At 35.6% G+C, this 26,695-nt stretch overlaps 1 long non-coding RNA gene across 1 annotated transcript; it reads left to right on the top strand.

The window, feature by feature from the left end:
• The first annotated feature begins 10,611 nt into the window (after window positions 1-10,611).
• Window positions 10,612-16,289, top strand: LOC134474919 (uncharacterized). The gene is made up of 2 exons (XR_010045853.1): window positions 10,612-10,739; window positions 16,229-16,289. It is a non-coding gene; the product is annotated as an uncharacterized LOC134474919 (long non-coding RNA).
• Window positions 16,290-26,695: the final 10,406 nt, after the last annotated feature.

Raw genomic sequence — 26,695 nt, 5'->3', positions numbered from 1 at the left:
ACACACATAATGACCTTGGACACTTCCTCCTTTGATGTAGCTGCTTCTTGTCTTATTCTACATCTTGACCAGTATGAGGTGGGCTCCAATGCACTGTCTCATTTTCCCACCATGGTCTGATTTTCAGAAGGAATGGGCTAAAATACACCCCCCATAAAAGTTCCATTTCCAGTGTCTGAATTTTTCATATACTTTATCACTATGATAGAAAGTTCAGGAACACAAACACAGAATGGCAAAATTTCAGTTACCATCTCTTCTTGTAAGTACAAAAACCCTCAGGAATCCAAAATGCATTAATAACAGAACTTATTTAATATTAAACAATAAAGTGCCTGTGCACTGTGGAGGTGGTCACAAAGACAGTGTGCTAATGATTCTGCAGGAATTTCATATGGAACCTGCAATTGCCAAGTTATCAATCTTTTCAAAGAAGTGAATCACTGGCTCAGATAAGTAAGAATCTTGATGCTTAGAAATAGAAAATTATGCACTTGACATCAGATATACCCATCATATTAAATCTTGTTAGACACATGATTGGTAATTACAAGCTCTATCAGCACATCTATAAGATAATCTCTTATGCAAGAGGCACTGTTATTAGGTAGCGAGCAATACTACTACAAAACAGCCAACCTGTAATCAATAGAGAGAAATTTATTGAACCTGTTAATTTGGTAGAAACTGAGCTCAGGGACTCACAAGGAACAGGAATATAGCTGTGGACAAAATCAGGAATTTCAAGGGTTGTTTTTCTTATTTTACTAGAAATTAAAAAAGAAAAGAAAAAAAAAGTTTTGACTTCTCAATAAGGGGAATCTGTAAAAAGAAGAAAAATGATTTTCTACCTGACCTAGTCACAGGTTGGGGTGTTCTGCTGTCACTGCACCACAGGAAATGAATGCAACAGTCATAAAAATAAGGGCTTAGAGATAGTAAGACTGAAATAGAAAATGAAAAGCCTTCACTTAGAAGAAAGAAAATAAATGAGGGTCAGACAGCTACCTGTGAGAAGGTAGTGGCCAGATAACTGATTGCCTTTGCTCCTGGCTGCATTGATTAAAGAGACAAAAATGTCATTTCCCTGGAACATGTGCCAGGCCCTGAGGTCCCAGCTGAGGAGCCATTGCCTGCCTGCAAATTCCACATCAGCTTCATTAGATTTTCTTTCATGCTCTCAGTGATTTATATCTAAAACTTATGGGTTGGTTAAAAGCAACCTTTGATATGAAGTGAAGTCAACAATAAGCAACAGGATAATGCACTAATACAATGACCTTAGAGTGGAGTGTATCCACATATGCCAAAAATGTTTTCACTCACAGTCTAAAGTGTTTTTTTTTTAATCCCACATTTAATTGACAGGAAATGATCTAGTGAATCAAGTGCAAGACTCTGTTTCAGCAATCACTGAGAAACTCATGGTTGACTAGGTTTATCTTTAAAATGTAGGTATGATTTATCACACTGGGTACAGTACAAAGTTTTTCTGAAACAGTTGGACTATCGATTTTCCTTCATCTTTACTTTTTATCAGAAGCTTGTTACTGTATATGTCTAGTTTCTTCATTAAAGCTGTAATGGAATTCTATTGGCGACACATATTAATTTAGTCAATGCAAATTAGCAGAGAGAGACCTTGTAAAAATCAGGGCAACAAAGCTTATGGTCTCATTTTTTTTCTGTCTTTTTGGAGACAGGGTCTCGTGCCATGCAGTTCAGGCTGGCCTTGAGCTCACTTTGTAGCTCAGGCTGGTCTCAAACTCGCAACAACTCTCTTGCCTCAACCTCCCAAGTACTGGGATTACAGGCATAAGCCACCACGCCTGACTTATGGTCTCATTCTGGACAGCAGTCCCTGCCCATTCCAATCTGTCCTGATCTGACCTGGCCAAATTATCTTTTCTGTCTTCAACGGACTGGTTCTTTCAGAGGACATTCACCTGGGAACGTTTACGACTCAAATTCAGGAAATTGCACTGAGACCTTAAGGTAACCCAGGGCAGCTCTGAAAAGCCAGGAGTAAAATCCTTAAATGGAAGTATGAATCCTACATTTGCAGATGACATCACAGTAGAGAGATGGGCCGAGGTGCCAATCATTAATAATGTTGGGGCTGAGTTAATACCCAATCAGGTGGGCCAAGGGAGGAGGGCTCTTCCCTGTCCTGGCAAGGAAGTGCTTACTGTGAGTTTGATGCTGAGAGCCCGGAACTGGCTGCATATCTAGTTTCAGTGACTTTTTACTGAGCTCTGCAAAGGATCCTCGGACGCCCTCAAGCATCACAATGGTAACTGGATGGTACTGGCGCTGGGAATGGGACACAATTGTGTGAGTTTTGGAAGGGAATAGGCAGAACCACTGTAAGTCCAGGAGGTCTTTTTGAGCAGCCCTACGTAAAGCTGTGTTTGAGGCATGTAATGGTTTGGGGCAAATCTGAGTTCTGTCCTCAGAGTGAGAAAAAATTATCATCTGAATTCCTTCTGTGAGACCGCTACTCACAATGATGATACCGCATAAACAGAACTAGCAATCTCACCACACTGAGTGTAGAGTTCTTGATCCAAAACAAGAAATTAGAAGAGATCCTTAAAATTCAGAATGCTTCCCACATGGATAGTCAGCTGGCCAGAAGCTACACGTGGTTCTGTGGATTTAAAATAGATTTTCACCTATGTATCTTCTATCTATCTATCTTTCCTTTTCTCATTTCTTTTTTTATTTTTTATGTTTGGATACAGAGCATATCTGTGTAGTCTGGCCTGGCCTTGAACTCTTGGCCATGCTCCTCTATCAGCCTCCAGTGGGAGGAGATTATTGTCCTGAGTAACTGCACCCAGAAAAAAGAACTTTGAGCCCGGTTTCTCTAACCCATTTCTTCAGCCTGTGGGGTCTACAGGAACGAGGGTTTAGAGATAAACTGGCTGTTTGTATTTACATTTCTGTTATCACAGGAGTGTAGTAATTAGCAACTGCAAGTCACCGTAGCAGAGGGAAATCTGCATTTTATTGTGGGGGAGAAAATTCATTGCTTATTCAAAGTCCAAGGTCATTGGCTATTCTCATTGTAATTCTTATCAAAGCCACTAATTTTGCAACTTTAAAAGAGGCCCTTACCTTTGCTAGTGTCTAATTTATAAGCTAAGTAAATAAACAACTATTTTTTTACAATTGAACTGCTGAAGCAAGCCATTTCATAGAGTTCAGAATGCTGTGGAGTATTTGGGGGATGGCGATGCACTAGACCCTGAGGGGAAAGTTCCTGCAGAGAACAACTTCCTGTAGGACATGCTGTTAATCCCACACTGAAAAAACAGTCATCTGGTGATAACAGGGATATAGAGATGTGATTAATGTGCGAATAGAAAGGGAAATGTGTCTCCTATGAAAGAATGGCTATAGATTTAGGGCTGTGCTTAGACTTTAACCTGAAATTTGAAACACTGAGCATGGCATGGTGGCATATCCCCTTAACCCTGGCACTCAGGAATCAGATACAGAAGGGTTCTTGCAAGTTTATTTAAGGCAAACCTTGGCTATGAAGTGAGCTCAAGGATGTGCTGTACTGCATTGTGAGACCCTGTCTCAAAAAGACAGTAAAGAATTTGCAACTCTAAGGTGAACTTTTTCCTGAAGTAGGGGTATATTCAAATATTCAGGCTCTGCATGAGTATTAAAGAATAGGAATGAAAGTACTTTTTGAATGAGAAAAGCCAACTGATTAAAAGGAAATGGAAGGGCATAGACATGTGGAGGGAGAGAGAAAGAAAGGGTCTGTCTGACAGATAGTGTTGGGGCAAAGTAAACAGCACTGAGCCATAGAGGTGCACAAATATAACCCCAAAACCAAGGCTACCCTGGATAACTGAGCAAGAGCTTTTTCAATAAGAGATGCACATTTAGGGTTTATGTCCACCCCAAATTACCTTAACGAAAGTGCCTTAACTTAGATAATGAGGAGAAAATGCTTGCAGTTTAAACTTATATTGGACTTGTAAGTTGACACAAAGTTTCTATTAGTGATTCATGGCACAATGCAAAGTTTATAGGCTCATGTCAGTGATCCAGAAATGAGTCTTTGGTCTCAGGAAAAGGACACCATCGATGAACAACTAGTGATTTAGAGTGCCCTGCATTCAGTGAGGTACATGTGATGTTTAGTGTTGTACTATAAATTTGTCTTTCTGTTAGATCTGAAAAAAAGTTCAAGGCATTTGTATTCAGCAGGCTGAAAAAAATCTAATACTTAGCATGAGGTTTACAATAGCAGGTTTCTCTTTTTACATATTCAATGCATTTTGTTGTCATTTACTCATAGGTGGATCAAGTCATTTTAATTTCGAAACTCAAATAGCACTTTTGTGTCATTCCTTCATGTTATCCCATATAGAACATGGGCCTTACCCAGTTGTTTCCAGTTTTGAGAGCTGTATTCACCTATTTCTCCTGAGCAGCTCTATCAGGAGAGCAGTGCAATCCTGTTTGGAAATGTGAACAGTACTGTGGGCATTTTGTGTCTTTGTTTCCCTGGATTTTTTTTTTCTTATTTTTACTGATGTGGCCCAATCTGGTCAAACTGCTTGACATGTATCCTCCAGCCAAGCGGATAAAATGGAAATTTTAAATTGGTAGAAACCAAGGTGAGTGTTTAGCCATTAGGGTTAGGATGAGACATAACAAGTATTTCTGTAATATATCTTTTAATATCATCTCTATAATAAAGTTTCAGGTTTATAATTTCAATTGAGTGGTGTCATGCAGCTTCAGAAGGATTTGAACTTTTGGCACTTTCACCTTTCTAAAGAGAGAAGATTCTAAGGCACCTAGGACTCATTAGAGTACTGACTACATGCACAGCTGTGTGAGCATACAGAAAGAGTTCTAAAAGTTGAAAAGACCATGAAAATCACTAGATAGAGCACCTGGGGCTATACTCAAGTGAAATGGGGAAGGAGAAAATGCACTGGAAAAGAAAAAAATTTCCCAATAGATATTTTGTGACTAATTTTCCATTTAAAAATAAGATTTGGGCATATTTGATTTTTCAAGATACAAATTATTCCTTTAGTTCTATGAATATGATCTAGTATTCTTAAATATGACAAGCTACAGAATACTGGAAAGATTTCATTCCATGTACAGATGATTTTGCCAATCTTTTCTTTCTGAGGAAGTAACTTGATTTCTATAGAGTTTTTTTTTTTTTTTGTAAAATATTTTCATTTTCTCCTAAAAAGTTTTGAGAGAATCAGAAAATAATTACTACCTATGAAGAATATCTGTGACTGGAATTCTTACCAAAACAAAGGCTAGTGTTTTGTGATGATTACCTGTGGTGTTTTTCATGATGAGTATGAATCTTCCAACTCGTTTTTAAAGCCCTGCACTTCTTAGTGAATAACTAACTGGTTTATAGCACATTGCAAATGACTCACTTTGTATGTGCTTGACAACAACCATATAACCTGGGTTGGATAATAAGGGGGAAAGTAGTCTCCTCACTTCCTGTACATGAGCATTTGCCTTAGGTTATTTGCCTCGGGTTTGCTCATGCTATCAGATTAAAATCTTCAACCTTCCAGGGGAGATACTTCAGCACAGAGAGAGAGAGAGGCAAGGGCCATGTACTAGATGCAATCTCATAGGTCATGCTTCCTGGTCACATGAATCCACATGCAGATGTCTTTCCTGATAACCCAGGTGCCTTCACACTCACAAAATGTGACAGTAGAAGTCTAAGCATCAGAGGTGTCAAGTTGTGTACATTACTTTTGAAAATTTAATAAGCCACAAGTGATTAATTTTCAACCCTTGAGAAGGAAAGGGCTATTATTGAAAATTTACCATGCTAAATCCTTGTCTATTCACAGGGAAAGGGTTGAGGGTGGGGCTGCATGCTGCTCTCATTGTGCCCTCCTAACCCTAACACTAACCCTAACCCTAAACCTCCTGCTAGGATTTTTTGATAAGTCTGGATTCCCCTGAGATGTAGGGTAAAGTTCGGTGACATAGTTGGATATTTTATAAAAGTCATAATGCCGGAGACAACTAACTGTGCCAGTTAAATGACCGTTTATATATGTGCTGTTAAACAGACAATTGTATCCTCAATAGTGAGCTTCATTGTCATGAAGATGAATTGCAAAATAAATGAGCACACTCTCACAATTCCAAAGTCATTTTAGGATGTGTAAAAATCTCATTAGGATTTATTTAAAAAGTTAACATAAGTAAATTTTAATATACATTTTAGCATTGGCTATGATTAAAATAACTGTTAGGACCTTGCCAGGCATGTGTAAACTACTGTCTTATATCTAGAGTCATGTGATAAATGAATAAATTGTTGAATACCTTAGTTCTATACCTTATAATGATAATAGTTGGATTTTATGATAGAAATTTAAATAGTGGAAGGTGAAATAATGCTGTAAAGGACAACTTGCAAAGTTACTGGCTATTAAGCACACAAACTGATCTCTTTGACTTAGGAAATTCACTTGTACATGCAATTTTTTAAAAACTGGGGTTCAAACTCAAAATTCTACATTTTCAGGCAGACACTGTGCTGCTAAGCAATATTCCATGAATTGTAAAAGAAATTTTTTTCTGAGTGCAGAGACAGAAGCACCATTGGTCATGTAGCTATTCTAATTCATTGTCAGTTACTGAACTTTGTTGAAGAGGACAAGTTAAATGACACAGTTTGTGATTTTTTATAGCTCATTCAAATATGGTTTTTACATTTTTGAAATTATGTCAGTGTGAATTGCATGTGGTATGTGCTCATAATTTCAATCCACTTGTTTATACCTGCTCCATTTTTAGATGGCACATATCTGTATTTCAATCCAGAGATGTTGTCTGTGGTACATTATCTTATAAATTTTATTAATGTTTGATGAAACTTTAATGTTTCCACCATATACACTGTTATTTGAAAGTGGATACATTTGTATGAATTCCAACTGATTCTCTGTTAATTTTATTTTGTTTCTTGTGTCTTTTCTGTGTCCACTGACATCATTATAGGATGTTTTTCTCTAGATTTTAATGTGTTTAATTATATTAATTACTCAATAACACCACTAATACTTTTGAGAGTTTATTCTCTATTGTCCTTTAGAATATGCACAAATATAGAGCAATGAAATATCCTGTTTTCTGTAGAGTAATTAACATTTTCATATTTCAGCAGTTACCTCTACTTCTCTCTGGGAATTCAGCTCCCACAGGCTCAGGGATGGACCTGTTATGGGCACTGTTGGCCGTATTGTAAGACTTCGTAAGACTGCAATGCAGATTAATGCCATGTACTCAGCTCATAGTTCTGCCTTGTGTTCTGTAATGTTCTGAAACTGAAGTGTTCATTCTTTTCCAGTATCTTTACCCACTCTTGTTAATATGTTTTGAGGCACTGATTTTGAGTGACTGAAATAACTCAAAAAATGTACATTCATTGTCATAGATTATGAAATCCTTTATTTAAGCTGTTGATTTGAAGCATGTAATTTAAAATTTGTGGTTTGATCTCTCATTCTAAAAGTATTCTTCATTTGTTTCAGCTTTTCATTTCTAATTTCATTCCAGCATTGTGTAAGAGCTTTCTTTTCATGGCTTTGATTCCACTCCACTAACTATGTTATGTTCTGTACTGCTAGTCTCAACCTGGGCCACATGTGCAAACAGTTGACTTGTTTTGATGACTGTGTGCCATGTATTTCTGTGATAAAATATTCACTAGAATCCATCTGATATGGTGCTTTGATTTGTTATCATGTTGACTTGATGGTGACTTTAAATATTGCTCTGCCTTCCTGAGCTGGCAGTCACTGATAGATTTGTTAGGAATTCGTAAATATATTCTTATAAATGATTGATTTTTCTCTTCCAATCCTGTTTCTGTTTTGGTAGTTAGTTGCTCTTTGTAGTGGGATATGTATTAAGGAATGATATTAGTTTTTAAAGAAATGCAGATTGTACACATGGAATATAGTCAAACTAATGTAGCTTCAGTAGATTTGTTGAATCAGTGCCACCCAGGTATGTGTTTTTTCACAGCTTTCTGTTTAATCTATCCTCAGCAGTATCCACATAATAACTGCTGCTCTCCAGGTGGTATGAGTATTTGCCCATTATGTAGTTTTCTACCTATCCATCAGCTTTGCCACATGTTCTCTCCATTCCTTTTAATCTGACCTGTTCTCTTGATAATGTCACCTGCTCCCCTGATAGGCTGACCTGTTCTCCTTTTGGTGAATTTACCATTACACAACTGTTAGCTGTGAATTTATTGCACTGATATTGCCACTGTAGTTTGCTTAGCACTATTATGGATATTGTCTCATCAATTCATGTCTAAAGACAGGTAGGCAGATATAAAAGACTAAATACCTGAATTTCAATTTATTGTTTTAATCATTTAAAGAAAGCTTATTCTCAAAAGTTTTTGTTTAGATTTAGTGATAACAATGAAAGTGTCCCACATGTATTCAGAGTGTTTTACCATTGGATCTTAGGGAAGAAAGGAAAGTAACCATGTGATAAAATCCTTTCAGATCAGAAAGTTTTATTGCATTATTGATGACAACTCTTCTTTGGAAATTTTCCAAAATTTACAATGTGTGCTTTTTCATGGAGACTGTTTGTTGTCATTGTTGTTGTTGTTGTTTTGGATTTTTGTTTTTTTTTTTTTTTAGTTTCTTCATTTTTACTTTTCAGGAACTGCTTAAAAAGTGCGCAAAGAAATATTGTGTTAGGTTTTGTGGTATTTCTCAATGTAATCATTTTATACTTTTGTTCACCATGGCTGGTATGTGAATCAAGGCCAAAAATCAAGGCCTTTCTCATTTAGTCTTTTGGACACAGTTTCTGACTTTTTAATTTCTCTTGAAAAGAATCACATGTATTTCCAGGAATAATAGCACAAATTATTTTCTAGACATTATAAAGGAGTACCTTTTCTGTGGATTTTCATAAACTCCATAGTAAAGGTGTTTGTGGAATTTAGGAGTTAAGTGTTGATTTAGTAAATCTAAATACTTTGTTCTTACACACTTCAATATTTGGTGATTTTCATAAATGTGATTTAGATTTTGTTTTCTGTTCTGTATCTCTCCTGAGTCAATAAGTTTTTGATTACTTTTAGATTTGTGTTCATTCATCTTTACTCTGAATGTAAAATCTTTGTTATTTCCTTCCATAAATGTTTTCTTGTTTAATTCCCATTCTATAGATTTCAGTTTCTTCTAATTTCCTTGGCTGCTTGCATTTCTCCTCAGGAAACTTTTTCATTAACTCTGTGTTTTGTAGTATAAATTGCATAGTCATTCACATTTCTCTTTTCCATGTCAATGTACATAGGCAAGGAGATTGCATATTTCAGAATTCTAGGACATACCTGTTTCTCTCTGAATGTAAATGAAATGTATTGTGCTTTCTTCTTGAGAGGCACAGCATGAGCTGAATTGTGCAAAAATATTCTGCTTCCATTTGGATGCATTGAAAGTTGTCACCCTTTCCTGAGATCCATTTGTCCAGTGATATGAATGTTGAACTTTGAATGTTTTTCATGTTTATTATGCAAAATATTTCCTTGCTCAAATGTATTGAACATTTGTAGGCTTTTTTTTTTCTAACTTTCATCTATAATTGTTGAAAAAATCAAAGGTGTGTTTAGTTTGGTTATTTGGGGTTGGAAATTGAACTCAGGGCCTTGCACATATCAGTCAGTTGCTCATACCACCGAGATGTATCCCTGGTACAAGGCTGTGATTGATACATTACTGAATTAATTTTAATTTTTATTTGGTGATGGAGCTTGATGCATTGCCTCACTCTGTAGTCTGAACTGTCCTTATTACATAGCCCAGACTGGACACTACACACGGCATTGCTGAAATTCCTGGTAATCCTCTTACACCAACCTCTCAAGTCCAGGGAGAACAGGCCTGTGCCACCCCAGTGGGCTGAACTCTTCCTTCTGTATTTAGTGACCAGTTACTTTGCTAAACCTCCATTTTCATTGCACTTCCAAAATCTTTTTTCCCACATTGTCTTCCTTTACACCCAAGTAGATTTTCTAGTATTCATGTACAAGGAGATAATTTGGTGTTCCTGGGTTATAAGATTATGACTAACTTTCCCTAATTTCCTTGTCTAAAGAATGGTTAAATAAACCTTTATTTTCATTAAATTTTAGTACTTCATAGACCTCCTTTCATATTCAACTAAATATTTATCTAGGAAAACATTTTGAAGAGTGTAAATGCATCTAGAAAGAAAGATGAACTCAGTGTTATGAATAACTAGGTGTTTTGTCAATGTGCATTTGAAGGGTCCCTCTTTGAGCTCTTCTTTAAAGTCAGTAAAAATTAAAATATAAGCAGCTCTGCAAGTTAAGCCATGCCACATTTCTGTGGTGCTTTGCAATTGTGTTATAGTTTGGCATCAGTGTTACTGAGTGACAATATTTGAATGCACTTGTGTTTTGATGACCTTGACATTGCAGTCAATTCTTGAAAGAATGTCCTTCAATTAGACATTTTATAAGTGAAGCTGAGATATATTAGTTATGTTTTTAACCTTGAGCACTCTTGTTATTATGTAGGAGACAGTGAACTTTGAGAATGTAGCTGTGAAGTTCACCCTAGAAGAGTGGAATTTGTTGTCTCCATTCCAAAAGAAGCTCTACAGAGATGTGATGAGGAAAACATATATGAATATTACTGCAGTAGGTAAGTATGATGTTTTATTTATTTGTACAAAGAGCATTAGTAATTCCTCAGTATTTGAGCATGAATATTGCAACAAGGGAACTTGAAGGAATGAAATCATGTTACACTTTATTTAAACTTAGAAAAATATCAAGAGATGCACTTGTTTTTATTTTGTTTTATTTGGGAATCCATAGAAAAGCATTTGAACATAGGAATCAGAGGTAGTGCTGATACTATATAACAAAAAACACTAATATATCAGTTTGAAAATTTCCTTCCTGATCAACATCACAGGAATGTATGAGAGAAATATAATATCATATTCTAATATGTAGGAAATGAAGATAATTGTGAATTTTGATAGAAACTCATCTTCAAAGTGACCATTTATGTATTCATGTGAATACTGAGGCTGTCATGATGCAAAAAAATGTTTTACATAGATTGAATTTTCAAAATGCAAATGAATGTTACTGTTTACAATAAGTATTTTGAAAATGTCCTATAAAATGTTTAGCTTTTCCTGCTTAAATTTCCTCATACATTGTTGATTTATACATAAAATAGAAACATAGTAATAAATATTCAGAGATCTCAAAGTTAAAATAATATGTTTCATATTTTTTAACATGTACATTCATCAGTTTTTGTTTTGTACTTTTGAGCCATGATTTTGTACTGTAGCTCAGGTTGACTTTAAACTTACAGTGTATCTCATACTGGTCAGAGCGTCCTCCTGCCTCTACCTCGTGACCTTTGAGTGAGTTGTACTGTGTCATTATGTACATTGGTTTTCAGTATATTGTCAAAAATATTAAAATCATCAAATGTTAGTGATCCACACAGTGTGTTATTTAATGCAGCACATGAAAGGACATTTACAATCTCTGATATAAGAATAAATTTATAGGGGAGTTTCACAAATGGCAGCTTCCTAGAGGATTTGAGGGAGAGTTTCATATTAAATACTAGAACATGACAACATAGAGCGGGCCAGACAAATCGATAATGATTCTTATTAACCAAGGAAGTAACTGAAGGGAAAAATGAAACTGGGAAAAGGAAAGAAAAGCATGGATGGAGAGCTGAAGCCCAATGTACTCATGGAGCCCTGTTCCACACTGTACTCGGCATGGCTAGAGGATTTAAGGTTGTGCCATGACCATGGCTGCCGATAATGGGAGTCTGCAAACCCTGCACCATTAACGTGGCACACTGACCAGTGGATCCAAGAGGAAAAGCTGTATTGGCTTTTGGAGACTGTTGGAAATTGATAACCAGGACCCTGCAAAGCAGCCAGGGCCAGCTGGCTGTGCCGGAGAAGACTGCAAGAAGCTTCAGAGCTCTGAAGCCAGACACCGTATAGTTTTCTGACTGATCCATGCTGTACCGGGGTATGCAGTGAAGACAAGTGGTGCAATTTGCGTTGGACTCAGGAGAAAGATCTGCACTGAGTCCCGGTGAGTACTAAGGACTGGGTCCCACAGCTGCTGTTGCTGGTTGAGGACATCTTGGAATTGGGCAGAGCCTGCCACCATGGCGGCATCAGTAACACAGAGAGGTCTGGTGGAGGACATCTTGGAGTTGGGCAGAGCTGGCACCGTGGTGACATCAGATAGTCATCCCTGGTGCAGAGAGGTCTGGTGGAGGACATTTTAAAATTGGGCAGAGCCCTGCACCATGACATCGTCAGTGACACAGAGAGGACTGGTGGAGGACATCTTGGAATTGAGCAGACCCAGCGCTGCAGTGACATTAGATAGTTGTTCCTGGCACAGAGTGGTATGGTAGAGGACAGCTGGGATTTGGGCAGAGCCCTGTGCTATGGTGACATTAGTCAGCTGCTTCTGGCACAGAGAGAACTGGCAGGATCTGCTAGGGCTGAACCATGCCTCTGGTTGGGACCCAATAAGCAGATACAAAATTGTTGTGACTGTGATGTCCACAAGGTACAGCCTAACTTGCAGATTGACTGGCACAGAGGCAGGAAGCTAGTCTGCATCATCCTTGCATCCCTGCCTACCTCATAGAACAGCAAATTGGGGAGGGCAGCAAAACTGAAGTCAGCATGCTTCGGAAAGTCCCTAAGCAATATAGAGGGGGTCAGAGACCCACAGGACACTCCAGTCTGAAAGAAACCAGAAACAAGACAAGAGATAGAAATAAAAAAATCTTGTTGCTGTATGTGAGAAAATAAGCCCAGGAGAAGTAAACACAGAAGAGAACCACCACAAAAATCATTCAATACTAGACACAGCATCAGCTGAAATAAAGAAATACCTTCATGACCTCATAGATTAATTGAAAACTGTACTTCTGATCCAAGTGAAGCAAGATATAAAGAGATTAATTAAATGATAAGCCCCACCCAAGGAAACACAGATGGAAGAACGTGGGAAATCAGAAAGAGAAACTTCAGAAGAAGAATTTAAACACATCCTAGAATACATGAAACAGATCCAAAGATATTACCACAAAACTAAAAACACCATTGATCACTGGCAAAATACCTTGACAGAAATTAAAGTTAGCCTTTTGAAACTTGAAGAAAGATTTATGATATATGATCATGTAAGAAAATACCCCTTAAAAATAATGAGGAATCAGAAAGAAACAATTCAAAGGCTAGAAGGTGACAAAAGGATACATAACTTAAGAAAAAGCATATGAGCGAGGAAGCAGGAGCAGCCAAAAATGAAATACAAAGAATACTCACACAAATATTAAAGGAAAACTTCCCAAGTATAGGAAAAATAAATGATATCCAGATATATGAGGCATACAGAGCTGCAGCTACTTACAACCAAAACAGATATACACCCAGACATACAATAATCAAGATTCCAGAAATCCACCAAAAGAACAGAATACTAACAGCAGCCAGGGAAAAGAACCAGATAATCTACAATGGGAAAATTATCAAAATAATAGATTTATCAACACAAACTCTCAAATCAAGAAAGGACTGGGGAGAAATATCCCAAGCCCTGAAAGAAAATAATTTGCAACCAACACTGATACACCCAGAAAAACTCTCTCTCAAAATTAATGGGGAAATAAGGTATTTCCAAGACAAGGAGAAACTGTGGGAGTTCATGGCCACCAACCCAACCCTATAGAGAGTGTTGAAGCACATTCTAGCCAGAGGATGGAATACCAGAATTCCAACAACAGTGGCAGAGAGGCCTCAATTAATGGGGTAGGCAGTGGAATGATGGAGTAAGGTGGACAAATTATAGCAGTAAAGTGGAGTAACAGACATGAGGCAGAGACAGTAAGCTATAAGCTTTAGTATAGGTAGCTTTGATACACTATATAAAAAAGACAGAGGTCATTTTTAATAGTGTATCAGGATTTAAAAGTCACAGTAGTCTTATCACTCTGTTTAGCTTGAATTAATTTGTCTCAGTATGTCCACTCATATCAGATTTGAGGGCACAGACATCTGACCCAAAAATAGCAGGTTATACCATGGTAACTATTCTTAATTTCCTATTACCTTAAACTGAAACCCTGTATTACTTACATTGTCTTACTATGATGAATCTTATTTGAATCTGATTGGTTAGACTGTGGTTTCATCTTGACTGATTTTATTTGAATTTGGTATGCTTGATGTATCAACCGTAAAAGTAGAGGCAACTACTCTCTAGATGACAAGATGTAAAAGATATCCACACTGGTTTTGATTATTAACAGCTCTCAAGTCCTACAATGTTTTCAAATTGTGTTTTTAGAAAAATAGCTATGTAATACTCGCTTAACTATATTAAGCCTGATGATGTGGACAAGTCTATTGAAAATAACAAGAGCAGGAATAGTAACTATGGTAGATCACCTAATATTGTGGTCTTATGTGTTCTTTTCATTGCATGTTTTTCTAGGAATTTGTTTTGCTGTCTTGTTATGATTTGTCTTTCCCTGTAATACAGACAGGATAGATATACACATAGAAATTCACACATGGGAAGATTTTTTAAAACTATATGCAGGGACAGATTATATAATGCAAGATGTAATGAACAGATACTCTGAAGGAGAAGAGACACTAAGAAACACAATGTTAATTCTGTACCATTATGATATAAAATCTAGCAATACTATTATTCACTGTCCAGAGTGATATTAGTCTAGTCTCTTAACTTGAATTTCACCATATGTAAAGATCAGAACAGCTACAATCAAGAGAATGAGAGACACTATGGTAGTTATTATTGTCTTCCCCAATGTCAGATCTTGAAGATCTAAAAAGCCTTCATCATCTTTTAATGATTTGATTAGTTCTATAATATGCAGTATGTATTTAAAATGTGCAAAGATGGGGACAACTATTTGGTAAGAAACTAGGGACAATTAGATAAACAGTGAAGATTTCCAGTGGACTTGCTTTGAAATCTGTATTTCTTTTAATTGTTTATTTTTGAACTATTTTGTTCTGTTTTGATATGTTTAATCTTACCCTCTTTAAGATAAAAATCAAGTATGTAGGACTGATAACCATATTACTAAGTTTTTGTTAGATCATTGAGCAGAACTGTTGGCAGTGTCACTATTTGAATGTCACTTTACATACTTTAATTTTGTAACCTGGACAACTATTTTTAAGATAACAATATGTAAGTTATCAACTGGTGATTTCTAACCATTTATTTTTCTGTAATTCAGTATTATTTCTACCCCTTTTTTTCTCCATGTATTTTTCATTTCTTTCTCTTTAAATAATATTTTAAAGAAGAATAAATTTATAGTAGCTAAGCTATGGTATGGGCCCAGATGCCCATCACTGGTTGCCAAGGTAAAGAAAATGTGGAGTCAGCTCATAATGGTGGTATGTCCTTGCAATCCCAGCACTCTGGGAGGCTGAATCAGCAAGATTCCCACCTGATGCTCAGGCTGAGAAAGTTCATGGTCAATGAGAATCTTTCTCATAAAAAGAAATAATGCATCAGCAAATTTACTTCAGTCTAAGACCTGTGTTAAACTCTACACTGAAAAAAATATGCTATACAAGGAACCATATGGCTGTTTCCATTTCTCAAGGAAGAAAAATAGTTGGACTTAATTGAAAGAAATCAGACACAGTAATGGAAATATCACAGGTTTGCTCTTAAATGGGAAATTAATAGCATATAAGAGGAGTAAAAGTAAAGAGAGATAATATAAGACCAGAAATCCTTACTTTCTATAGAAAAGAAAAATGATCAGGCTAAATAGATGCTGGGGAGAATGAAGACATGAGGAGCTAAAAAAATGATAAGTATTTGGTAGTCATTTGTACCAATCTTTAAATGACATTATGTATCAAAATGGTATACCAATTTAAAATTTTCCAATGAAAACCATCCTCTTTAGAATGAATAGTACTTTGAAAGTAGTACTGCAGCACAGTGAGTCAGTTAACTGTCAGAATTACTTATGCATCAAACCAGAGTAGTCATCATAAATATCATTTGTTAATGAGGAGCTTTTCCCATTGTGATTGATATTTTTCTTTGTATTTTTTACAGATATGATGAAGACAATTGTATAAGATTTGAACAACAGCAATATAAATGTAATGAAGATGTAGAGACCTGCAGTGATTTCCAGTCCTTTCAGAAGCATGAAATGAGGAAGATTACAAAAATACCCTGTCAATATGGACAATATGAAGAGTCAGATGTGATCTTAGTGAACAAACTCACACTGGGCAGAAAATCTTTGTAGGTAAAAGTGTGAAAGCCCACAAAACACCTAACAGTGTTCAAATCAACAAGACACACCACAGTTTGGGAAACTCGTATGTACAAAAACACTATGAATATAGTTCTATTTCTTCACCAAATATTGAAAATCATGTTAGAAAATATGGTAGAGAGAAACATCATATAACTGAGAAATGTGCAAAAGCATTATCTCACAGTAATTTCTTTAAAAAATGTAAGAAACTTCACACTGGAAAGCAACCATGTGAATGCAAGAAATGTGGGAAAGCATTCAGTAAACACAGTAGCTGTCAAAGAAATAAAAACAGTCACACTGGGGAGAAACCCTATGCATGCAATAAATGTGGGAAAGCATTTAGTACAGCCTCTGCTTGCAAAGCACATGATAGAACTCACACTGGGGAGAAACACTTTGTATGTAAGCAATGTGGGAAATCTTTCAGTCAAAAAGTTAGCCTTATTACATGAAAGAATTCACACCGGAGAGAAACACTACGTATGCAACAAATGTGGGAATGCATTCAGTAAAGCCTCTGCTTGGAAAGCACATGATAGAACTCACACTGGAGAGAAACCCTTTGTATATAAGCAATGTGGGAAAACTTTCAATCAAAAGGACTGGCTTATTACACATGAATGGATTCACACAGGGGGAGAAACCCTATGTATGCAACAAATGTGGAAATGCATTCAGAAAAGCCTCTGCTTGTAAAGCACATGATAGAACTGACACCGGAGAGAAACCTTTTGTATGTAAGCAGTGTGGAAAAATCTTTCAATCAAAAATGTAGTTTTATTAGACATGAAAGAATTCATACTGGGGAGGAACCCTATGGATCCACCTAGTGTGGGAAAGCACTCAGAAGAGCCTCTTTTTTCAAAGCTCAAAAAAGAAATGACATGGGTGAAAAACACTTTTTATCTAACAAATGTGGGAAAGCATTTATTATAGTGACTAGTTGTAAATTACATGATAGAATTCACTGCAGAGAGAAACCCTATGTGTGTATACAGTATGGAAAATCTTTCAGACAAAGTGGTAACCTTAGTATACATGAAAGAATTCACACTGGGGAGAAACCCTTTGTATGTGAGCAGTGTTGCAAATCTCTCAGTCAGACTTCTACCCTTCTTCATGAAAAAACTCAAACTGGGTAGAAGCTGTATGGATACAACCATTATGGTAAAGCATTCAGTACGAAGAGGTGATACATAAACCCTAACTATCTATGTAAGCAATTTGGGATGTCTTTCAGCTATAGTAGTAGCTTTTGTGTATATAAACCATTCACTCTGTAGAAAAACCCTAGCTATATGATAAATGAGTAAGAAGATTTGTTGACAAATTTGCCCTTCATAAACATAAATGATCTCACACTGGGGAAAAAAAACCTATGAAAATAAGGGGCGTAGGAAAACTTTCCACAACTAGAGACATTGTTGCTACATGACAACTCCATCTGTGTAGTAATTCTATGCATTTCAACAGTGGTTGACAGCATTTAGTGCACAAAAATGCCATCGAATAGAGGAGTAATGCACACAAGGAAAAAACTATGTGTGTAGGCAGTGTGGAAAAGATATGTTGGTTGCAGTGTTTCCCTTTTCCAAACATAAGATTCCTTCACACTAGGGAGTAACTGCACATAAGAAATATTTGGAAAAAGTTGAGATGACATAGGTGCTTACTTTCTGAGTGATGTCGTATTGTGGCCTGAGCCTAGGTATGCAATGTGGGAAAGCATTCAGTATAAATGGTAATTGTCAATCCTGTGAAAATAATAATAAAATGAAATCATGTACATAAGTGACCATTTTGAAAATAATTCATAAATTACTCATGGAGAGGAGAGCTATAAAAAATAATATAAAATTAGTGCTGTAAATACATGTTCACTGATTTCTTTTGAAAACACCCTCCAGCACAGTTATCCAAAAATGTATTATTTCTTTTTTTACAAATCAAACAGAAATATCTGATCTGTTTTTGTAGTCTTAATAAAAAGTACTGTGTTTAAAGGAAATTTAAGTATGCTGAAACTTTTTTCCCATGTTTTTGATCCACCGTTATTTTGATTTATTGAATGACACCCAATTTTCTCATGACTGTTTTCCCTACCAGAATCTGTAAATCTTGTGTCAGTATACCCTGAATGATGGATACATTCATATACAATGTATATGTATATGTATATGCTTCTATTCATGGCCTGTATCTATGTAGCCATGCTTATCATAAGATATACCATTACAAAATCTAAAGCAGAGTCAGTCACTGTTAGAAATAAGAATGAACTTAAATTAGGGAAAAATCTTACGTGTGCAACAAATATGCAAAAATATTCAGTACACAAAAAGGTTCTAAAATACATGATAGAACTCTCAATAGAGAGAAATCTTATATAGTTAAACAATGTGGGAAGTCTTTTAGTCAATATTGTAACCCTGTACATGAAATGAGTTCTTTCCTCTGTTTCTTGCTCATCTCCGTTTTTGAATGATGTATGCTCCTACTTCCTATTACACATCATGTACTTTTATACAAATTTAAACTCCATCCATCTTGTATTACATCAGTCACTTATGAGTAGCAGAATCCCAAATATGCAAGTGAATCAGGATTTCACAGAAGTTCCTAAGGTTCAAAGGAAAATGAATGAAATATAATTCCCAGGATAGTAATGGTGTCATATCATGACACCAAAAAGAAAGTCACCAGTGTGCAATAAATAAGGGTGATAATCACAAGTATGCAAATTAAATACATGAGAATTATAGAAATACATTTTTTCTGTGAAACAGTCTTGCTATGAAGTTCAGGCTGGGCTTGGGCTCACTTTTAAATCGACTGATCTTGGGGTCACTTTGTATCTAGAATGATCTTAGGCTCACTTTGTAATTCACTCTGATCTTGAACTTGTTGCAATCCTTCCACCTTAGCCTTCCAAGTCCTGGGGTTACAGGCATGCACCACCATGCCTAGTTTGTAGCAATATATAGTTATTTGTGTAACTTTCCATGTTAATAATATATAACTCTCCCTATTCAAAATATACTTTAAGGTACTTGGCAATTCTGCACACTCAATCCTGAGGTTAAATATTGCTGACAAATTACTACAATATAGTTCCTACTTTTATTTCCTTATTTTAGAATTTTATCATGTTTTAAATGAAATGGTTCAGACGTAGGCAAGGTGGAGATTTCATATGATTTAAGCAATCTGGGAATTTGAGGCAAGAGAATTTCAACTTTGCAATTTAAACCCAAGCTTAGCTATTTGAAACATAGTGAAAACTTGTCTATAAATAAAAATGAGTGCTGGGGAGATAGATCAATATAAATGTCCTGGATTCCAGTATCATCCATGAAAAGTTAAAATAGGCCTTATTTCCTGATAGGGCAATAAAACCACTGGCCTCATCTCACACTCTGAGTAGACCTGGCCTGTTTTTACCATCCCACCTAAGAGTTTAGGAGTAATTTTCAGAATACATACACTCAAATCACCAGAATACAGTTTCCATCCTACTTACTGTATGTAGGTGTAAAATTGCAAAACATACAGTTATTCAACCCCTGCTATGTAAAGACAAGAGCAACCTCATTTTAAGTGCAGTAAGTCCTTGTGGAGCATTTCAGCACTCCATATGTCATCCAAGAATGGAACCCATCACTTTGCTAATCAATACACATTTTGGATCAATTCCCTCTGCCTTGAGTCTCAAATATTTGATCTTTCTTCACTAGCTATTTGGTGATTCAGGAAGGCTGTGTGCATTGTCAACTGGAAAGAGGCACAGGGATATCAGGACAATTCATTATGTGGAGTCTTCCTTTTATTTTTGCCACCATGTTTTGGACCCAGAGGCATGTGCTGAAGAAAAGCCTTAGAATTTGAGCCTGGCTTCTGGATGACTTCCTCAGAGAGCAGGAATCAAACACAGAAGCAAACAACCTAGAGGCTAGAAATGTAAGTGTGGGGCCAGGTATTCTGAGCTGGATAAGGATTGACTGTGTGTTATCTGATAAAGTTGGAATCTCATGAAATCTGTGAAGTTTGTGATCTGACCTCTGTACTAGCTTCAATCTGTGCCATGAGGCTTGACTGGCAGTGGAGACCCTATGGCCCTGTCCTTTTCCTGCTTCATCCTCAGCCTCATGCAAATTGGCACCCTTTCAGCAAATTCTCCTGCAGCTCTGTGTCCTGACATTCTGTATGGTGACTTCATCAGTACATGTGGAGTCTACAGGTTCATCTGCAGTTTCTACATAAAAAAGTATTTTTTTCTCCATGCCTAGTCACTCTTGTCTAAGATCTGTCCTGATTGCTCTGCATTTACTGAATATTTTGGAAACAAAAATGTCAAGTTCATGAACTGAATACACAACCAAGCATTTATAAGGTAGGAGTTAAATTTCTATTTTCTAGATCATTTCCACATGGACATATACAACATATGTGACTGGGTTTCCAGAGACTGTGGAGACTGTTTCCTTCTCTGACTCTATATGTGCCATGGAGTGCTTTTTAATGTTGTTTCACAAACATGAATACTGACTGAGTTAGAAAATAATTCAGTGGAAATAATACAGAAATTTGGAAATACACAGAATATGTACAGTAGTAGCATCTTTATCATAGGCAAAAATAAGCACAAAAGAAGAACACAATAGTGTAGGACATAGGGAATGATGGAGCATGGCAATATCAACTCTGGGATCAAGGAAGGTCTTCTTCAGGTCAGCCTTTCTAGGGTGAAAATAAACGCTGGGTCTTGACATGACTCATGATGAGAAGAGATCATAGTCCCTACATCTGAAGATCCAATGGAAATTTAGGGGATAAACTGCACATACCAATCCTTCAATCATTTTATTCACAATGCTGAATTCAAACAGTTGAATTTTGGCAAGAAAGAACCTGGGTGTCCCAAATCCAGATGTGAGAGAATGGTGTGTGTGTGTGTGTGTGTGTGTGTGTGTGTGTGTGTGTTCGTCTAACTCTAATGGGAAATGATCCAAAATCAACTGGAGTTTTTAATCTTTGCTAGATGGATAGCTGAATGGCAGTATTAAGATAATTAAAACAGAGGGCTAGGGATTTAGCTCAGCAGCATAAATGCCTGCCTTGCAAGCATGTAGTAATGAGTTCACTCCCCAGTACCAAAGGAAAAGAAAATAGATCATTAATACATCTTTCCACATACATAGAACCTCTAAATGATTTTATAAGTTCATGTAAATTACACAGAATATTGTATTACATTTTGATGCCCTTTAGCCTGTGTACAACAAACACTGGTTTTTATGGAAGTTACAATATTATTTATTTTTACAACTGAGTTATACTTAATAATCACGTTCATCACAGATAGATTGTTCCTGTACATGATGTATCTTGATTCCTCCTTTTTTCATTGCCTTTTACTCTCTACAATTGCTCTTTTCCTTCTTATTGTCAATGATTTGTTGTTTTTTCCATCTTTTCTCATTTTTCTCCTTTGTTTCTTTCCCATTCTTCTTCTCTAGTTTTCTTTTGTTTTTGAACAACTGTTTCTATTTCATTATATATATTTTGCCTTTGCTTTCTGCTTACAATTGCAAATCCTCTCACCAATGAGACATTGTAAGCTTTATGCAAATTCTTGTCATTTATGTCACTGAAAGACATTGTGAACGGTCCATCATTTTAGCTTTTAATGTCTGAAGTGTATCCGTAATTTTATTATACCTCATGATATAGGCAATTCATTTTAAGGTTGCAAGAAGCATTATGGTAACCATTGTTGATTACCTTGAATTCTGTTTTTACATCATGTACTTATGTCCGTGCTTTGTTTTGACAGACTGCTTCATTTTGTCATATTTGATTTTATTCTCTTCCCCCCAAAAAAGTAATAAGAACTATGGGAGTAATAAAACCCAAAATGTGTAAATGTTATTGTAAAAAATAGAGGAAAAGAAAGTGCTCTAAAGGATACAAATGCAAGTGTGTTTAGGTGTGTAAGACAGGTGACCATATTACTAAGTTTTGTTGGATTGTTGAACACAACTACTTGCAGTTTCACTGAACGTCCACTTTGTTTGCTTTAATCCTGTGACTTAAATAACTCTTTCTAAGATGAAAATTTGTAAACTATTAACTAGTGATTTCTTACTGTTTATTTTTTTGAAATTCTATATTACTTGTACCCTTATACTGTTTTGTGTTTTTTTCCCTTAAATAAAATTTTTTTTAAAAATGGCGTATTCATCTCAGATGTCCATTTTTTGATTCAGTCTTTAAATTTGGATGTTCTGATTTTCTCCCATTTTATGTATGTTCCAGATATTAGTCCTTTGTTTGAGAGTAAAGATCCAAAATTATTTTCCCAGTCAATAGGGTTTTTTTCACTTTAGCAATTTATTTTGTTGAACAAAGGCTTATTAATAAGATGAAATCCCAGTAGTTGATTTTTTGTGATACTTCTTTGTGTTGTTGGCTCTGCTCATAAAGTCTTTGCCTACACTAGGTGCTCAACTGTTCTGCCTATATGTCCTTCCAAATGATTTTGTGATTCTGTTTTCATAATTATATGTTTTTTAAAAATTTATATCTCTGACCCATTTGTACTTTCATTTAGCACATGGTGAGATACATGGGTCAGCTTTATTGTTTGGTATGTGGAAATCCAGATTTTCAAGTACTGTTTATTACTCAGTCTACCTTTCTTCCAAGTAATGTGTTTATCTTCTTTGTAAAACATCAGGAGCTTGTCAGTTGTTGGAGTCATTTCTGCATCTTCTAATCTACTACACTGATCCTTTTATTTTCCCAGTATCTAATGATTTTATTATAGTGACTCTCTGTTATTGTCGCAAGTCAGAGGCTGTGATGCACCCTGCCTCATATTTGGCATCTGGGATTAATTTTGCTATTCTAGATCATTTCTGGTCCAAATGTATGAATGTTAGGAATCTTTTCTCTGTTTTTGGATGACATAATAATTGTAATATGACTGGAATTGCATTCTATCCATGTAAAATTTTAGGAAATAGGGCCACTTTACATTGTTTCTTCTTACACATATGCAAGGAATGTCTTTTTATTTTCTGATATCTTCTTAGATTTCCTTTTTCAGAGTGTAGTTTTCAGTGTAGAGCTCTTTTGCTGCCTTTTGTTACATTGATTCTTAAGTATTTCAATTTTTCATGCATTATGAAGGGGAGTTTTTCACTTATTCCTCTCTCAGTGAGTTTATTTGTGTACAAGGACACTACTGGATTTTTAGTATTTACTTTGCATTCAGATATGTGACTGAATTGGTTTCTTGTGTCTAGAATTTCCTTGTTGGAAGGTGTGAGGTGTTACAGATACAGCACCATGTTCAGCATAGTATCATGTCATCAGCAAATAATGATAATTTAACTATTTCTTTTCAGTTTTTTCATTGTGTTATTTATTCCTCTTTACATTTTATTATCTTACTTATTGCTGTAATTTATTCTAGTTCAATTTCTCTGGCTACTGTGTCCAGAAGTACATTTAATAGAATTGATGATAATGGGTACCTTTGTCTTGTTTCAGATTTCTGTTTTCAGTTTTGGGTCAATTAGATTGATGTTTGCTATTGCTTGCCATAGCTGTGTTACTCAGATTAAGATAAAAACCATCTTTTCCAACTTTGAAAGAAAATTAACATAAATGTGTGTTATTTTGTGAAATGGTTTTTGTGCATCTATTGAGATGAATATGTGATCTTTTTCTGTTTCTACTGATACACATTACAAACAATGTAGTGTGACTATATCAATCCTGCCATTGCCCCTGTTTACACTCTCTTCTTGCCTGGTGTTCACTTTCATCTGTAATTGTCTTGTTACTGAACTTGGTCTTAGGACAACTTCATGTTCCATACATCTGGAAGGCATGGAGGTTCAATGAGTCTTTTCACAAATGGAGAATTTTGAGAATATGTAAATAGAAGGTACAGAAAGTGTTCATTAGGCTGAAGTACCTATTGAGGAGTTGAGTGTGGACCATCAAGGGTGTGAGCTGTCCTGTAGTTTGGAGCTGGGAAACATTGTGTATTTTTGATAGTGGGAATCTGAATTTTTGACCATTTACAGTCTTCTTCATTTGGGTAGGTGAGTAGAATGGCCCACGTAAGGTCTGATAATGAAGGGCTCAATGAAGAAAACCTCTTCCATAGGTAAGCAGTGATCTATTTACAGGAGGAAAGTCCATTTTCTGCTAAGAAATGGAAGGCTAAACAATCTTCTATGTAAGTGGGAATTTCCCCTACTTATTCTTCTCCTAGAGGAAAAAACATTAAAACATGTTCTTGTTTTGAAAGTATAGTTTTCATATTCAGAAGCATGAATTTTACCTGTCTCTTTGTTATATACCTTATTTCTTCCATTATATCTCATCCATCAGATTGGACTCCTTATTAAACTTTGTAAAAAGCTACATGGTCCATCTTCTGTAAGCGCTTCAGGGTGAGGAAGGGAATGTATTTGTCCTAGCAAGAGATCAAAAATCTCAACCAAATGGAACTATAGAGAGAAAAGTAGGTTGTATTTGTTGAAAAATATTGTGTGCTCATCTGGAATTATCCAAGAATATAAGTAAGTTAATGACTCTCCAACTGTGTTTCATAAGCACATTTAATAAGTAGAGTCATAAATTAAAATTACAATATTGATAATGGTTTTTAAAATTGTCAAGTATGGTAATGTTTGGCTTAAGCTTTTGTGAATTTTTTAATTAATGAAGATTATTGTATTCTATGTATAAAAATGATCACATTCATTATTGTGACTTATTTCCTTACATGATGTATTTTGATTCTTTTTTTCCTTTTCCAGTAATCTCTCATCAATTACACTTCTCCTCCTTATTTACAACATTTTTATTTCTATTTTTCTTTTCCTCTTTCTTATTTTTTATTCCTTCTATTACTCTTCTTCCTTTTTCACTTTCCACTTGAAATTTTTCCTCATGTTTCACTGTATCTCTTATATGGTTTGAAACATACATATATTTTCAATATCTCACTACAGAGAGACAATGCACTTCTTATACATGTGTCTGATTCATGATTCATTTCACTTAAGTACATTGTATTGAGGTGCTTCCAGTGATAAAAAAAATATGTTAAGTTTATCCTTCTTCATATCTGAATAGTACCCCACTGAATAAAAGTACCACATATCCTTTACTTCAGATTTATTGGTGGACATTTAGGCATCTTCAAGATTTATGTGTTACACATTGAGGTACTATAAACATTCGTGTGAATATATCACTGTGGCATGATGCTTTTAGTTATTTCAGTACAATACCAAGTAGGATTCTTGGTGGGTCAAAAAGGAAACTCTCATTTTGCTTTTCTTTTCATTTTTTCTTTTCTTTTTTTCTTTCTTTTTTTTTTTTTTTTTTTTTTTTGCATCAGGCTTTGAACTCACAACCTTGCCTTTGCAATACAGGTCATTGTCCTGCTTAGGCAAAACTGCAGCCCATAACTTTGATTTTCTGAGGAATCTCCACAGATTTTGACACTGGTTGCACCACTTTACCCTCCCACCAACAGTGTAGAAGTCTTGCTATTTCTACCGAGCTCCCCTGAACTTGCTCTTGGTTTATTTCTTGATAATATGTATGTCTTTGGAGTGACCTAGAAACTTAGTGTTCTTTTATTCATGTGTTTCCGATGACCAGAGATGTTAAACCTTTTTTCCATATTTAAATTTGGCATTTCAAATTTTTCATCTGACAAATGTCTAATTCTTTTTAAATACCTATGTGTGGATTCAATCTTTAAGTTTAGGAGGTCTGATTTTTCATTTCTTTATATATTATAGATAGTAGATCTCTGATAAAATGCTGAAAATGTCAGTTTAGACTCTATGTGTTGTCTCTACATTCCATGAGTGGCTTTTATGAACTGCAAGAACTTTAGTGAAAAAACACAGTTATTCAATCTTTGTGATGTTTTCTGTGCAAATGAGATTTTGTTTATAAAGCCGACCTGTACCAATGTCATTAAACTTTCTATTTTCTCTGCCTCTACATTTAACACTTTGGTTTTAGTATTTATATCCTTGATCTATTTCAATTATAGTTTAGTGCCTAGTGAAAAACATGGTTCTAGTTTTAACATTTAGTGTGTGGAAGCCTGAATTTCCAACACCATTCATGATATTATCATTCTTCTAGTGAAATTGCTTGGCTCCATCTTTAAAGATAAGTTGCCTGAGAATGTTTGTAGGTATTTATACATA

Source organism: Cavia porcellus, unplaced genomic scaffold, assembly GCF_034190915.1.
Source record: "Cavia porcellus strain 051 isolate PalLab524CR breed Dunkin Hartley unplaced genomic scaffold, mCavPor4.1 scaffold_43, whole genome shotgun sequence".
Lineage (NCBI taxonomy): Eukaryota > Metazoa > Chordata > Mammalia > Rodentia > Caviidae > Cavia > Cavia porcellus.
The sequence above is the reverse complement of the archived record's forward strand: the minus strand, read 5'-3'. Positions and strand labels throughout refer to the sequence as shown.